Source organism: Palaemon carinicauda, chromosome 3 (assembly GCF_036898095.1).
Source record: "Palaemon carinicauda isolate YSFRI2023 chromosome 3, ASM3689809v2, whole genome shotgun sequence".
NCBI lineage: Eukaryota > Metazoa > Arthropoda > Malacostraca > Decapoda > Palaemonidae > Palaemon > Palaemon carinicauda.
In genome coordinates this window covers 151,882,813-151,898,279 of record NC_090727.1, presented here as the reverse complement: position 1 = coordinate 151,898,279, position 15,467 = coordinate 151,882,813, and the positions used below count along the sequence as shown (strand labels likewise).

Sequence of the window (15,467 nt, the reverse complement as noted above, 5' to 3'; positions counted from 1 at the left end):
GGGGAAAATCCTCCCAACGGAGGGACGTGCAGGATGTCCTACAAGCTTGATACTCTGGATCCTGTCGTTGGGCTTCAGCCAGGGCGTTGTAATCCAATCCCAGTTGAACGGCAGCCAACGTGTTTCTTGACAGGGCATCGGCAACGGGATTCATTTTCCCAGGGACGTATTGGAGGGTGCAATTGTATTCAGCCACGGCGGAGAGATGTCGGCGTTGACGGGCGGACCAGGCGTCAGACTGTCGAGTGAAGGCGTGCACCAGAGGCATGTGGTCTGTGCGAATGACGAAGGGCGTACCTTCTAAGAAATGGCGAAAGTGACGGACAGCCAAGTGCACCGCCAGCAATTCTCGATCGAAGGTAGAATAACCCGATTCTGCCTTGGACAGTTTTCTGCTGAAGAAGGCCAATGGGCGGGGCGAGCCTTTGACCACCTGCTCGAGTACTGCACCAATAGCAACGTCGCTGGCATCGGTGGAGAGAAGGAGAGGGGCGTGTGGGATAGGAAAAGTGAGAGCCGCAGCAGTTGATAGGGCCTTCTTTGCATTGCAGAAGGCTGCTTCTTGAAAGGGACCCCACTTCAGGTCCTTTGGCTTGCCCTTGAGGGAGGCGTAGAGGGGAGCAAGAGTGGCGGCAATGGCTGGCAGAAAACGGTGATAATAGTTGATCATGCCCAAGAATTCCTGCAGAGCTTTGACGGTCGAGGGCCCGGGGAAATTCTGAACGGCTGCTACCTTCTCAGGGAGGGGATGGACTCCTTCAGGAGTGATACGGTGCCCTAAGAACGACACATCGTTGGCGCCAAAGGTACACTTGTCGTACCGGACTACAAGGCCGTTTTGTTGCAGGCGGTCGAGCACGATGCGCAGGTAACGGAAGTGTTCCTCTTTTGAGGAGGAGAACACAAGTATGTCGTCCACATAACATACACAGAAAGGGAGGTCCCCTAAGATGCCATCCATGAGACGTTGAAACGTTGCCCCAGCATTACGAAGGCCAAAACCGGAGTAATTGAAGGTGTATGTGCCAAACGGAGTGGTGATGGCGGTCTTGGGGATGTCTTCTGGGTTCATAGGCACCTGATAATACCCCTTCAGGAGGTCGAGCGTAGAGAAAACCTTCGCTTTGTGCAGGTAGGAGGTTACATCGGCAATGTTTGGGAGGGGGTAGTGATCCGGTTCTGTTTGCATATTCAGGCGCCTGTAATCCCCGCACGGACGGAGGGAGCCGTCTTTCTTCAGAACGATGTGTAAGGGTGACGACCATGGGCTGGAGGCCTTTTGGCAAAGGCCCATTTTCTCCATTTCGGCGAACGTCTGTTTGGCGGCTGCCAATCGTTCCGGTGCCAGACGTCTGAATTTTGCGAAGACTGGGGGTCCCGTCGTCTTGATATGGTGATAAATACCGTGCTTGGCAGGAACCGTGGGCGTTTGGCGAAATTCTGGACGGAAAACTTCCGGGTACGACGTGAGGAGGTGGGCGTAGGCATCCGTGGGTGCGCTGATGTGGAGAGCGAGGTTAGAGGGGGCGGGTTGAAGAGGTGTCGACAAGTACGAGTCTGCGTTGACCAATCGTCAGTGGGCGAAATCGACCAGAAGGTGGAAATGAGAGAGGAAATCCGCACCGAGGATTGGCATTGTGACGTCAGCAACGAGAAACTTCCAATTGAATTTACCGTTTCCGAACGATAATGTGAGGTTCTCGTAACCGTAGGTGGGTATCGCAGATCCGTTGGCAGCTACCAAGCGGACGTCGGCAGATGTAGACAGACTACGTTGTGCCTTGAAGAGTTTCCTTGGCAAAAGAGAACGACAAGCACCCGTGTCTACCAAAAATCGCACGCCCGTTCCTGCATCCTGTAAAAAGAAAAGATTAGAAACATGGGAGGCCACCGCCACAAGCGATGGCCTACTTACACGTTTTTTGGCCACTGACAATCTTTGGCACATTTCTTCGCGGTTGCCCCGAATCTGAAGTGGTAGTAGCAAAACTGCGGTGGATGGGAGGTAGTAAGTGGCTGTAGAAGTCGTTCGTTGGGGCGCGAGCGATTGGTGGGTGGTGGGCGGCTTTGTCGCCGCTTCGGCACGTCACGGGGTAGGCGTGTATGTCCTACGGCATTCATGTCAGCTTCGGTTGACGTTGAATAGGCCTCCTCGTCGTCAGGGGTGGAGGCGTTGATGGAGGTCTTGAAGTGGCTGTCCATAAGGGCGTCGGCTTTGGTCATCAAGTCCTTTATGGGTAAACTATCGACATCGGGTATGGCAGAGCGTACAGGTTCAGGTAATCGGTGTATCCAAAGGGCACGGAGTAGGTTCACCTCACGAGGAGAGCCGTCTGCGGCAGGTTGAAGGCGAGCGATACTGGTCATTTCCCTGAGGGCAAGCGAAGCCCTTTGGTCCCCCAACGGTTGTTGCGAGAGCTGAAAAAGCTTTGCTATACGGGCGGCTGGCGACAGTGAGTACTGCTGCAGAAGGTATGATTTGAGGGCGTCATACGCTATTGGGGTGTCTCCTTGTTCACAAAGCCAGTCGGATATTTCTGGGAAGGTGTCCTCGGGTATCGCCGCGAGAACATAATCCGCTTTGGTGGTTGAGCGAGTCACGCCCCTGATACGAAAGTGGACTTCAGCGCGTTGAAACCAAGCGAACGCTTCTGTGCTGGCGAACAGTGAAAGTTTCAATGGGGCGGCTGCGGCGCCAACTGCAGTAGAGTCCGTCTCCGTCATAGTACCAACGATGGAGGGGCGAGGGAGGTGGGGGTGGAAGGCAGTGGGAGCGAGTCGACTTCCGGGGTCACCAATGTGACGGCGCCGAGTAAGGGTGTGAACTCAAAGGCAGATTGGAAACGACTGAGTTATATTATTGTGGAACACTCTCCTTATATACAAAACCTCAAGGCAACAGGACATAACAAGTTCACAAGACAGACAATATTACAGAGGAAAAACCAGACAGTAATTTTCATGTTCGTTTTAGTGCGAGGGAAGAGCGAAGATACAAGCATAATATATACAAAAGGAATTATGTACAATTGTGTGGAACACGGTTGGTACATTACTATAAGCCCAAGGGCTCCAACAGGGAAAAATAGCTCAGCGAGGAAAGGAAACAAGGCAATAAATAAACTACAAGAGAAGAATAAACAATCAAAATAAAATAACTCAAGCACAATAACAACATCAAATTAGATCCTTCACACATAAACTATAAAAACTTTAAAAAAAAACAAGAAAAAAAACAAAAGGAGGGGAAACTAGATAGAACAGCGTGCCCGAGTGTACCCCAAAGAGATGAAGAGCTCCAGTTTTGTCCATCTCACTGTGATCTGTGATATTATTATTATTATTATCATTATTATTATTATTATCACTTGCTAAGCTACAACCCTAGTTGCAAAAGCAAGATGCCATAAGCCCAAGGGCTCCAACATGGAAAAATAGCCCAGTGAAGAAAGGAAATAAGGAAATAAATAAACGATATGAGAAATAATTAACAATTAATAAAAATTTTAAAAGCAGTAATATCAAAACAGATATTTCATATATAAATTATAAAAACATTCATTGTATATTAGTCTGTTCATCATAAAAACATTTGCTGCAAGTTTGAACTATAAAAGTTCTACCGATTCAACTACCCGATTAGGAAGATCATTCCACAATTAGATCACAGTGTTAAATGAATTAAAAGATTCCAGAGATTTGGCATAAAAATGTCATTTTATTCGTGCTTTAACTAATGATTTTTAATTGTTTAAACTAATGATTTTTAATTGTTTAACCTAATGATTTTTAATTGTTTAAACTAATGATTTTTAATTGTTTAAACTATTGATTTTTAATTGTTTAAACTATTGATTTTTAATTGTTCAAACTATTGATTTTTAATTGTTCAAACTAATGATTTTTAATTGTTCAAACTATTGATTTTTAATTGTTCAAACTAATGAATTTCCATTGTTTAAACTATTGATTTATAATTGTTCAAACTATTGATTTTTAATTGTTTAAACTATTGATTTTTAATTGTTCAAACTATTGATTTTTAATTGTTTAAACTAATGATTTTCAATTATTTAAACTATTGATTTTTAATTGTTCAAACTAATGATTTTTAATTGTTTAAACTAATGATTTTCAATTGTTTAAACTATTGATTTTTAATTGTTTAAACTAATGATTTTCAATTGTTTAAACTATTGATTTTTAATTGTTTAAACTAATGATTTTCAATTGTTTAAACTAATGATTTTCAATTGTTTAAACTATTGATTTTCAATTGTTTAAACTATTGATTTTCAATTGTTTAAACTATTGATTTTTAATTGTTTAAACTAATGATTTTCAATTGTTTAAACTATTGATTTTTAATTGTTTAAACTAATGATTTTCAACAATTGATTTTTAATTGTTTAAACTATTGATTTTCAATTGTTTAAACTAATGATTTTCAATTGTTTAAACTATTGATTTTTAATTGTTTAAACTATTGATTTTCAATTGTTTAAACTATTGATTTTTAATTGTTCAAACTAATGATTTTTAATTGTTTAAACTATTGATTTTTAATTGTTCAAACTAATGATTTTTAATTGTTTAAACTAATGATTTTTAATTGTTCAAACTAATGATTTTTAATTGTTTAAACTATTGATTTTTAATTGTTTAAACTAATGATTTTTAATTGTTTAAACTATTGATTTTTAATTGTTCAAACTAATGATTTTTAATTGTTTAAACTAATGATTTTTAATTGTTCAAACTAATGATTTTTAATTATTTAAACTATTGATTTTTAATTGTTCAAACTAATGATTTTTAATTGTTTAAACTATTGATTTTTAATTGTTCAAACTAATGATTTTCAATTGTTTAAACTATTGATTTTTAATTGTTCAAACTAATGATTTTTAATTGTTTAAACTATTGATTTTTAATTGTTTAAACTAATGATTTTCAATTGTTTAAACTATTGATTTTTAATTGTTTAAACTATTGATTTTCAATTGTTTAAACTATTGATTTTTAATTGTTCAAACTAATGATTTTTAATTGTTTAAACTATTGATTTTTAATTGTTCAAACTAATGATTTTTAATTGTTTAAACTAATGATTTTTAATTGTTCAAACTAATGATTTTCAATTGTTTAAACTATTGATTTTTAATTGTTTAAACTAATGATTTTCAATTGTTTAAACTATTGATTTTTAATTGTTCAAACTAATGATTTTTAATTGTTTAAACTAATGATTTTTAATTGTTCAAACTAATGATTTTTAATTATTTAAACTATTGATTTTTAATTGTTCAAACTAATGATTTTTAATTGTTTAAACTATTGATTTTTAATTGTTTAAACTAATGATTTTTAATTGTTTATACTAATGATTTTCAATTGTTTAAACTAATGATTTTTAATTGTTTATACTAATGATTTTTAATTGTTTAAACTATTGATTTTTAATTGTTCAAACTAATGATTTTTAATTATTTAAACTATTGATTTTTAATTGTTCAAACTAATGATTTTTAATTATTTAAACTATTGATTTTTAATTGTTCAAACTAATGATTTTTAATTATTTAAACTATTGATTTTTAATTGTTCAAACTAATGATTTTTAATTGTTTAAACTATTGATTTTTAATTGTTTAAACTATTGATTTTTAATTGTTTAAACTAATGATTTTCAATTGTTTAAACTAATGATTTTTAATTATTTAAACTATTGATTTTTAATTGTTCAAACTAATGATTTTTAATTGTTTATACTAATGATTTTTAATTGTTTAAACTATTGATTTTTAATTGTTCAAACTAATGATTTCTAATTATTTAAACTATTGATTTTTAATTGTTCAAACTAATGATTTTTAATTATTTAAACTATTGATTTTTAATTGTTCAAACTAATGATTTTTAATTATTTAAACTATTGATTTTTAATTGTTCAAACTAATGATTTTTAATTATTTAAACTATTGATTTTTAATTGTTCAAACTAATGATTTTTAATTATTTAAACTATTGATTTTTAATTGTTCAAACTAATGATTTTTAATTGTTTAAACTATTGATTTTTAATTGTTCAAATTAATGATTTTTAATTGTTTAAACTATTGATTTTTAATTGTTTAAACTATTGATTTTTAATTGTTTAAACTAATGATTTTCAATTGTTTAAACTAATGATTTTTAATTGTTTAAACTATTGATTTTCAATTGTTTAAACTAATGATTTTCAATTATTTAAACTATTGATTTTTAATTGTTCAAACTAATGATTTTTAATTGTTTAAACTATTGATTTTTAATTGTTCAAACTAATGATTTTTAGTTGTTTAAACTATTGATTTTTAATTGTTTAAACTATTGATTTTTAATTGTTTAAACTAATGATTTTCAATTGTTTAAACTAATGATTTTTAATTGTTTAAACTATTGATTTTCAATTGTTTATACTAATGATTTTTAATTGTTTAATCTAATGATTTTTAATTGTTTAAACTAATGATTTTTAATTGTTTATACTAATGATTTTTAATTGTTTAAACTAATGATTTTTAATTGTTTAATCTAATGATTTTTAATTGTTTAAACTAATGATTTTTAATTGTTTATACTAATGATTTTTAATTGTTTAAACTAATGATTTTTAATTGTTTGAAGAGCAGCTTGCCTTAAGCGACTTTAACGGAAGGACGCAGAGAACACATTTAAACAACTATGGGTTTATTGAACATCTTAAGAAAGCAAATAAATTCATTTTTCAATGAAAAAACTACCATTGTGTTTTAACAGATTTAATTTTTTACAGAGATGTTGCATTTTTATGAAATGTGACTGTATAAAATGTAGCTATATGCCTATATCAAATATTTGAAAATATCATATTCTTGATGTGTATAAGCTATCTTATCTATAAGATTAATATTGCTTTACTTATCACTTGAATACAAAGAACCTACGTAACTAAAGTAACTTGAAAATTGAATGTTTTCGTTATTCATTCACTTATTAGTTTGAAAACTATTTACAAATTTAAATAAATGAAAAATTGGTTTTCAAGATTAATCATTTACTGATTAATTGTATAAAAAGTACTTAAGTAGAATATTTGAAAAGGCAATGCTTTAAATTTTTTTATAAACTTGTCACTCTTTCATGAGATTACCAATAAATTACTTGTTGGATAAAATAAACCCAAAAAATTTATGCGGACTTACTAAGGAATTGTGAGATGTTCTAAAACTTCTCTTGTAGTATATTTCCTTATTTTCTTTCCTCACTGAGCTATTTTCCCTGTTGGAGCCATTGAGCTTATAGCATCTTGCTTTTCCTCCTAGGGTTGTAGCTTAGCAAATAATAATAATAATAATAATAATAATAATGATCTCAGCACTCAACTTTTGCCCCCTAAATAGATGAAAAAAATAACAGCCTAATCTGAGGTTTTTGGTTTAAAATTATAACTACTCGGATTATTCTATCTATGAAATATTTATGTTGATGTTATTGTTTTTAAAATATTTTAATCATTCATTATTTCTCATATCGTTTATTTAATTCCTTATCTATTTTCCTCACTGGGCTATTTTTCTTTGTTGGAGCCTTTGAGCTTATGGCATCTTGCTTTTCCAACTAGGGTTGTAGCTTAGCAAGTGATAATAATAATAATAATAATAATAATAATAATAATAATTATAATAATAATAATAATAATCCGAAAAAAGGGTTACCCATCCCTGCCCTAGACTCATGTCTCGGCACTCAACTTTTGACCATTTTCTTTAATAACAGTCTATTCTGAGGTGTTTGGTTTTAAATTATATCTACTTAGATTATTCTATCATATGTCCTGGAATATCAGTATGAAGTACCTATACTGTATGTAGTGAGCCACTGAGCATTCAAAGATTTGAGCCACTGAGCGTTCAAAGATTTGAGCCACTGAGCGTTGAAAGATTTGAGAGTTAAGGTGTGAGATGCTAGAATAAAGATCTTTTACTTTTTAAAAGTTCTTTTATCAACTTTCTTTTCTAGTCCTCTTTCCTTTTTTTACCTTTTCATTCTGGAATTGGAATGATTACTTGTAAACTGCTCCTACTCTCTCTCTCTCTCTCTCTCTCTCTCTCTCTCTCTCTCTCTCTCTCTCTCTCTCTCTCTCTCTCTCTCTCTCTCTCATTTTTTTTGCATTCTTACACTTTAAAAACATTTTTTTTTCTTTCTTGAAACTTTTAAACTGTTTGTATTTAATATTTACCACCACAAAAACAGATGTATGGCCAACACCACAAAAAATATTTAGGGGAAATAGATTCAGAGCACACTTAAAAAACCGTAATTTTAATCGAAAATTCTCCGTAAAAAATATACTGTTCTCCGCAATATTTCAGTAAAATACAGGGGACCGTAATTTTACCATACTCTGTTATATTTTATGGGTTGGTTACTGCAATATCACTCCTTTAAGTCAATATATCCGTTTTTAAATAACGGTAAAAATCTTGGAATAAATGTTGCCAGGCATTTACCGTTTTCTATGCAAACTTTTAACAGTGCAGGGGCAGAAAAAGTGACATTAGAGTACACGAAATAGCTAAGTTTTACTTCTTTATCGAAGAGTGAAAGAACCTCCCCCCTTTTACCGGACTGCAAAGATACACTGTTTAAGACTCAGCTAAATAAAACTGTCTTTTAAATGAATCTCAATGCTCTTACTAGTGGCCCAAAAAAAAAAAAAAAAAAAAAAAAATTTAATTTAAGGTCCTGAGTCTAAGGAATAAGGTAAGGAGAAACGCTACCTTTTAGTAACAGGTGTAGTCTAAAGTTATAGTGTTAACAGCCAAACAAACACACACACACACATAAACGCGCGCGCGCACACACCCACACACCCACGTTTTTAGGTTGAACAGGCTGACTTAAGTATTTTTATAATTTATTTATGAAATATCTGTTTTACTTTAGTTATTGTCTTTAAAATATTCAATTCTAATTGTTCATTACTTCTTATATAGTTTGTTCATTTCCTTATTTCCTTTCCCCACTGGGCTATTTTCCCCTGTTGAAGCCCTTAGGCTTATGGCATCTTGCTTTTCGTACTAGGGTTGTAGCTTAACTAACAACAACAATAATAATAATAATAATAATAATAATAATAATGTGTGTTGTATGTAAGTACATATATCACATATGAATACATTTCGTAGAATTGCTCAGCACCTCTCACACAAGTCCCTTAGGAGGTCTTAAATGATGAGTTGGTCCAAAATCAGACAAAACAAGGTGGGCAGCCAATGATAACAACGCAGCAAAATGGGATGACGATAGTGGTTTCCTTTCTTAGATGGCCAACAAACCGGATATTACGACATTCACCAAAAACAACTAATCTTGAAAACACACGAACAGTTTATACACATATAGGAATACATTATTTTCATCTTCATTGTCGTTATCAATGGGACTATCATTATACTGGTATTATTAGAAATTGCGATTAATCTTATGTTGTAATACACTGGCTAACTATAAAAGCTTCTACTGCTAGGAAATACTTTGAAAAGAGAGAGAGAGAAATATGTGGAGTATAAAATGATTAGATAATTAAAAAATAAAATAAACTTCAGAAGACGACCCCACCCAAAACCCCGCCTTTTTTTTTCCCGCCATATTCGTCCTATGGGTCTAAAGAAGTCGGGGCTTGGAACGTCTAACCGTACTTGGTGTAACTTGTCTTTGCTCTTTATAAAATAATTAAAACAATTTAATCAGCTAATTCAGTGAGATCTAACTTATATAAAATGTTTCTGTGATTCCGTGAAAGTTTATATAAATTATGAATGATTATAAAAATGGTAAATATCTACACCATGTCGGGATTCAGTATCGAACGCTCTGCAACATTTTGAGTAAGAAATAGAATGTTAAAAACATAAATGTCAATAAGTCATACTTTCAAAAAGGAATTAAATAAGGGTTTTACAAAAGATTACGTTTCTGATATAACATAGATGTATGTTTTGATATATATATATATATATATATATATATATATATATATATATATATATATATATATATATATATATATATATATATATATATATATATATATATACACACACACACACACACACACACACACACACACATATATATATATATATATATATATATATATATATATATATATATATATATATATATATATATATATATACTAATAAAATCCTTTAAAAAGAAACGTAAAATCTTTTGTTTGAATTATTTTAATATGCAATATTGATATCTATGTTACAGGCTTTGTTTTTTTTACAATAAACTTTATAATGGAAATGTAAATCATATGAACTTATTGTATATTGAATGATTTTCACTATATTGATTTTAATTTATATTCTTTTAAACACAAAGTTCACATTTGTATTTTGATAAGAATAATTACGAAAAGAATGTAAATTAATAGAATGTAAATTACTAATAAAAGATAAAAAAGTTAGTCTGTCACAGAAAGCTAGACTTACAGAAGCACTTTAGTCTGCAACAGAAAGCTAGACTTACAGAAGCACTTTAGTCTGCAACAGAAAGCTAGACTTACAGAAGCACTTTAGTCTGCTACAGAAAGCTAGACTTACAGTCTTACAGAAGCATTAAGTAAATCTCCTGTCTCTCCATCGTTTTGATCCCTACAGCAACGATATTATGTATTATGTCGGAAGTCAGACCAACACAGAATGATTCGGGAGAATCGAATAAGCAATTAGGAGACAGGGAATAGTGGTAAAAATGTTGTGGATGGATCGGAGTAGTAATTAAGTCAACGAGAAGAGTGTATAAATCAGGAGTATGTGGAGGCTTAGAAAGCGTTATATGGTTTCAAAAATCTATTAAAAAGAAATGATAGGCCTATGCACATAAAAGAAAAGAAAGAGTGGAGGCCAAATAGATAAATGACGCATAATGTGTAACAGGATTCGACGAACTGCGATGAGCTAATACACCTCAGAGATGGGTTCGTACTACACATGTAGTTGGTTTATTTGTTTTTGTTTTTTTTTAATATATATAAAAAAACGGTCTTACACATTGAGATCTTTAAGATCTGGTGTGGATCACTGAACTAGTTCCAATTAACCGAGACGACGTTTGGCCAAATAATTCTAACACATATTTATGGCAATGGCCGTTGACAACGCCATTTTGGTTTTCAGAACACATGGGAGTTATGACCTGAATTATGGGGCTATTTGGCAAAATGCCAAGATCCGTGGGTGGAAATACTTGACACTTAATTTCAACTTCCAATATGTATGTCAAATATATTTTTTCTCTGTAACTGTTCAATTGCAATTATATCAAATCATGGTAGATGCCTTTGCGTTTATAACGGCATGCAGAGCAGTTCACAGCAAGCAAAATATCAACTAAAGTAGGTATTATTATTATTATTATTATAACTTTCTAAGCTACAACCCTAGTTGGAAAAGCAAGATGCTATAAGCCCAGGGGCTCAAAAAGGGAAAACAGCCCAGTGAGGAAAGGAAGCAAGGAAAAATAAAATATTTGAAGAACAGTAACAACATTAAAATAAATATTTCCTATATAAACTATAAAAACTTCAACAAAACAAGAGGAAGAGAAATTAGATAGAAAAGTGTGCCCGAGTGTACCCTCAAGTAGCAATATTAATGATTAGTAGCAGAAGTAGTAGGATTAATGGTCATTAAAACGGCTCTTAGCATCAATAACTGCTGCGGATGTAGACGCACCCTAGTTGGCAAGAGTATATACCCAGTGGCGCCATTTCCCTTCAAACCATAAACAACTGCTCCTATCACACCTCTGACTAAGAGCAAAAAATACTCATACAAAGAATAAAAAAAGAAAAGAAATATTTTCACCCTCCTCTGTGGAAGCTGAAATAAGCTATAAAAAAACACTTCCTCTTTCTTGTTGCTTCGCTGGGGTTAATGCCCCAGTTTCATACCCCTTTGCTATGCTGTGGGGGTTCAGAAAGGTATGCCAATTTCTTTTAATAAAAAAATAGAGTAAATAAAGATGTTCATCAACACCGTAGTGAACTTTAGGGAATTATAGACTTACAAGAACAATAATTCGAGATTGGAAATCATTAGAACAAGCAAGCAAACAGAACGGTTAAGACTGTTATAAATGGTTTGATATGATATCTTCGGGGAAGTCTTCGCTTGTTCAATGCATTTTAAATTGTGGTATTTACTCGCTCCCTCGGTTTATCTGGACTTCAATGTTCAAAGCCAGCCTGAACAGACTTTATTGTCTGATGGAGGGCGAGAAATAAACCCGTAAAAGTAAGTAAGTAAACCTTGGTTCAAACGATTTCAGTCGGCTTATAGCGGTGTCATTTCTCAAAACAACTTGTAGGCCTAGTCTCGACAGACTTCATAATGTAAAAACAAATTAGATCTGTATATTTGAGAATGCACATCAAAACAAGTGTGATATGACACATGAAATATCGTGACTAACTTGGTTTGTTTTTAACTTTTAGAGTTATATTAAGAAATGACTTTGACTTACATCAAACATGAAAATATACGACTCGTGATATAATTGCGTTTGAGATGATTTATATTTAACGAAATCCTCATGATTAGTTGAAAATCACACCGTAAACTGGCACTCGTTTAAATAACGAACATGAATTCGAGATTAAAATGCAAGGAAGTATGAATCCTTCACAAGTAACACAAAACAAGATGAAATTACTGATCCTATAATAATAATAATAATAATAATAATAATAATAATAATGCAACTACTCTGTCCCTGAACTTTCCACTGACTATTATTACTATTATCATTATTACTTGCTAAGCCACAACCCTAATTGGAAAAGCAGGATGTTATAAGGCCAGGGGTTCCTACAGGGAAAATAGCCCAGCGAGGAAAGGAAAAAAGGAAATTAAATTATTATAAGAATAGTAACATTAAAATAAATATCTCCTATATAGGCTACAGTGAAAAAATAGTTGAGTAGGCCTACAGAGCTACTACCATTTTTGTTTTAACTGAAGCCACCCCATCACGTGCAATAACTTAAACATAACAAATGTTGCGTGCATTACCGCTACTATCTAATACATCACCACTTACTAAAACAACGACAAAAACAACGAAGCCAACGCAATGAAGACCCCGGTGTGTACGAGACGAATTACCTAATTAGATCTCAATGAGATGCAGCGCTATTAGTTGTCGCGAGCCCAGAAGAAAAGCATTGTCTCTGCTTCACTCCTGGGGCGAGATTTCAGAGAATCGGGGTTGGTTAACATAACCCATTGGTTGTGCTAGACCAGGTCTTGTGTCTTTCGAAATAACTAGCACTAAATTGTGCTGCTACAAGGCTAGAAATGTAATTGAAAACTTGAAATTTCTACTATGATTATATCTAAATTTGTCTAACTAGAACGGCCACTCGGTAGAGAGTATAACTTCCCCTATATCATATTGTATAATACAAGATCGGCGATTGAATTATGCACATTTTCGCACTAGTTTCAAGCAAATTAGATAAAACATGGCCACGAAGTTGCCAAAAGACGTTTTTGACCTTTCTGTGACCTTCGCCTTAACTTTTCTACCCAATCATTCCCCGAATCTAAATAAATTTTCATTGGATCATGGCCATCCATCCCACCAAATCTTATGAGCTTCGGTCAAATAGTTTGAGTTATGTGAATCACAAACACATAGATATACAAACGAATAAATACACGCCTCTCAAATAGGCCTAAAGTAACAAACACCTTTTTTTTCCAAGCACAGTACGTCTCCCTTAAATAATTAATTGCAAGTTTTTAGGTATCTTGTTGATAGTCCCATGCTATTCTCTTTGATCAACTAGTCGCTAATTGAGCACTTGCGTGAACAGATAGTCTACCACCAACCCTCCCCTTGGGATCGATCCTGGGATTCTGGCCGATTAGGAAAGGTCGATAATTAATGGACCACAAGGATTATTACCCTTCATCTTGAGAATTTCGCAATATTTGACAATCTTGATGAAATTAAATGAAATTAAAGAATAAGTTTAACTGGTTCTTACTTCTCTTGTAGTTTACTTATTTACTTCCTTTCCTCACTGGGCTATTTTTCATTTTTCCCTTGTTGGAGCCCTTGGGCTCATAGCATCCTGCCTTTCCAATCAGGGTTGTAGCTTAGCTGCTGCTGCTAATAATAATAATAATAATAATAATAATAATAATAATAATAATAATAATAATAATAGTGATCTGAAAACTAATAAGCCTGAATACAAATGCTAGCGAATAACTGAAAAAAATAAGAGCAAAATATTAACTAGAAAGAAATTATTTTCACACACCAAGGCCCGCCTATACACTCTTAGTGTCTGATGGAGGTCGAGAAATAAACCCCTAAAAGTAAAAGTATATAAGGCTGCCGATAAGAAACAACATACTCTTATCATTCAAGTGCTGGGGCGTGGTTCTCATGACAGCTAAACGAAAGCAGAGTTTATCACGTTTCCTTTTATGGAAAGTATTAGGTCATTGCGATCATGGCGTCAAAGCGGGGCCTCGTTTACGTGATGTTTCTAAAACCTCTCATTGATTCCACCCTCTGTCCTCTCAACGAAGCATAGAATTAATAATAATAAATACTGTCACGCAACTCTGCGGCTGAAAGTAAACACGGGATTACAAAATTACGTGGCAATTTCCATCACAGGTTCAGACTAACACTTGTGATATCAGCAGTTGGCTTGTAAGAAATAAACTCGTACTGCTTTTCTCATCTCTATTTATAAAACTTTCTCGTCTGCGCCTGTTTCTTAAAGCACATTATTTCTTATCTACCTATAAAAAGTTACTCTTCACACGTTAGCTACTCACCGAAACAGCAAAAAATGTCAATTCCCAAGAGAAGGTTGTGCGCGCTGTAGCCCGAGTGCACTGAAAGTGAGAGTAGTTTATCCACTGCACCCACGCTTGAATCTATGAATACAGGTGCTACACACCTCCTTTCCCCTGTCTCTCAGTATTTAGTGTACGCATATGCTTAGGAAAGAAAGCGCACACTTGCTGCTTGCGTATACATGTCCTAAGCGGAAGTTCACTCTGATTATTATTAGGTTAACCAGGTTCAAGAACCGAAGCCTTGGGCCAAATCACTGCCATAGTTTTAGTGACAGTTTTTAACTTATTGGTGACAAATAAGGACACTTTTTAGTAGCATTTCAGAAAGAAGAATTTCCTTTTTTTGGGAATAGTAGGGCAATGTAGAACCTCGTTCAGAACATACGCTAAATCTTGACGTATATAGATCAAAAGTTCAAATCTTCATTGACATTTTCTTTAGCTAGTTTAACTACGGTGTGAATTGGAAATTTTAATTACAGTTGTATCGCATTTCTTGTTGTTGGCAGTTTTTTCAGATTTCATTTGTTCCATAATTGATTA

General features: G+C 33.6%; 1 protein-coding gene across 1 annotated transcript in view; it reads right to left on the bottom strand.

The window, feature by feature from the left end:
* The window catches only part of LOC137638650 (protein singles bar-like), a 23,516-nt gene extending 8,473 nt beyond the window's left edge, over positions 1-15,043 (bottom strand). The window contains exon 1 of the mRNA XM_068370931.1: positions 14,901-15,043. The gene's annotated coding sequence lies outside the window, so the exon portion shown is untranslated. The remainder of the gene's footprint in view (positions 1-14,900) is intronic.
* Between the last annotated feature and the right edge of the window lie 424 nt (positions 15,044-15,467).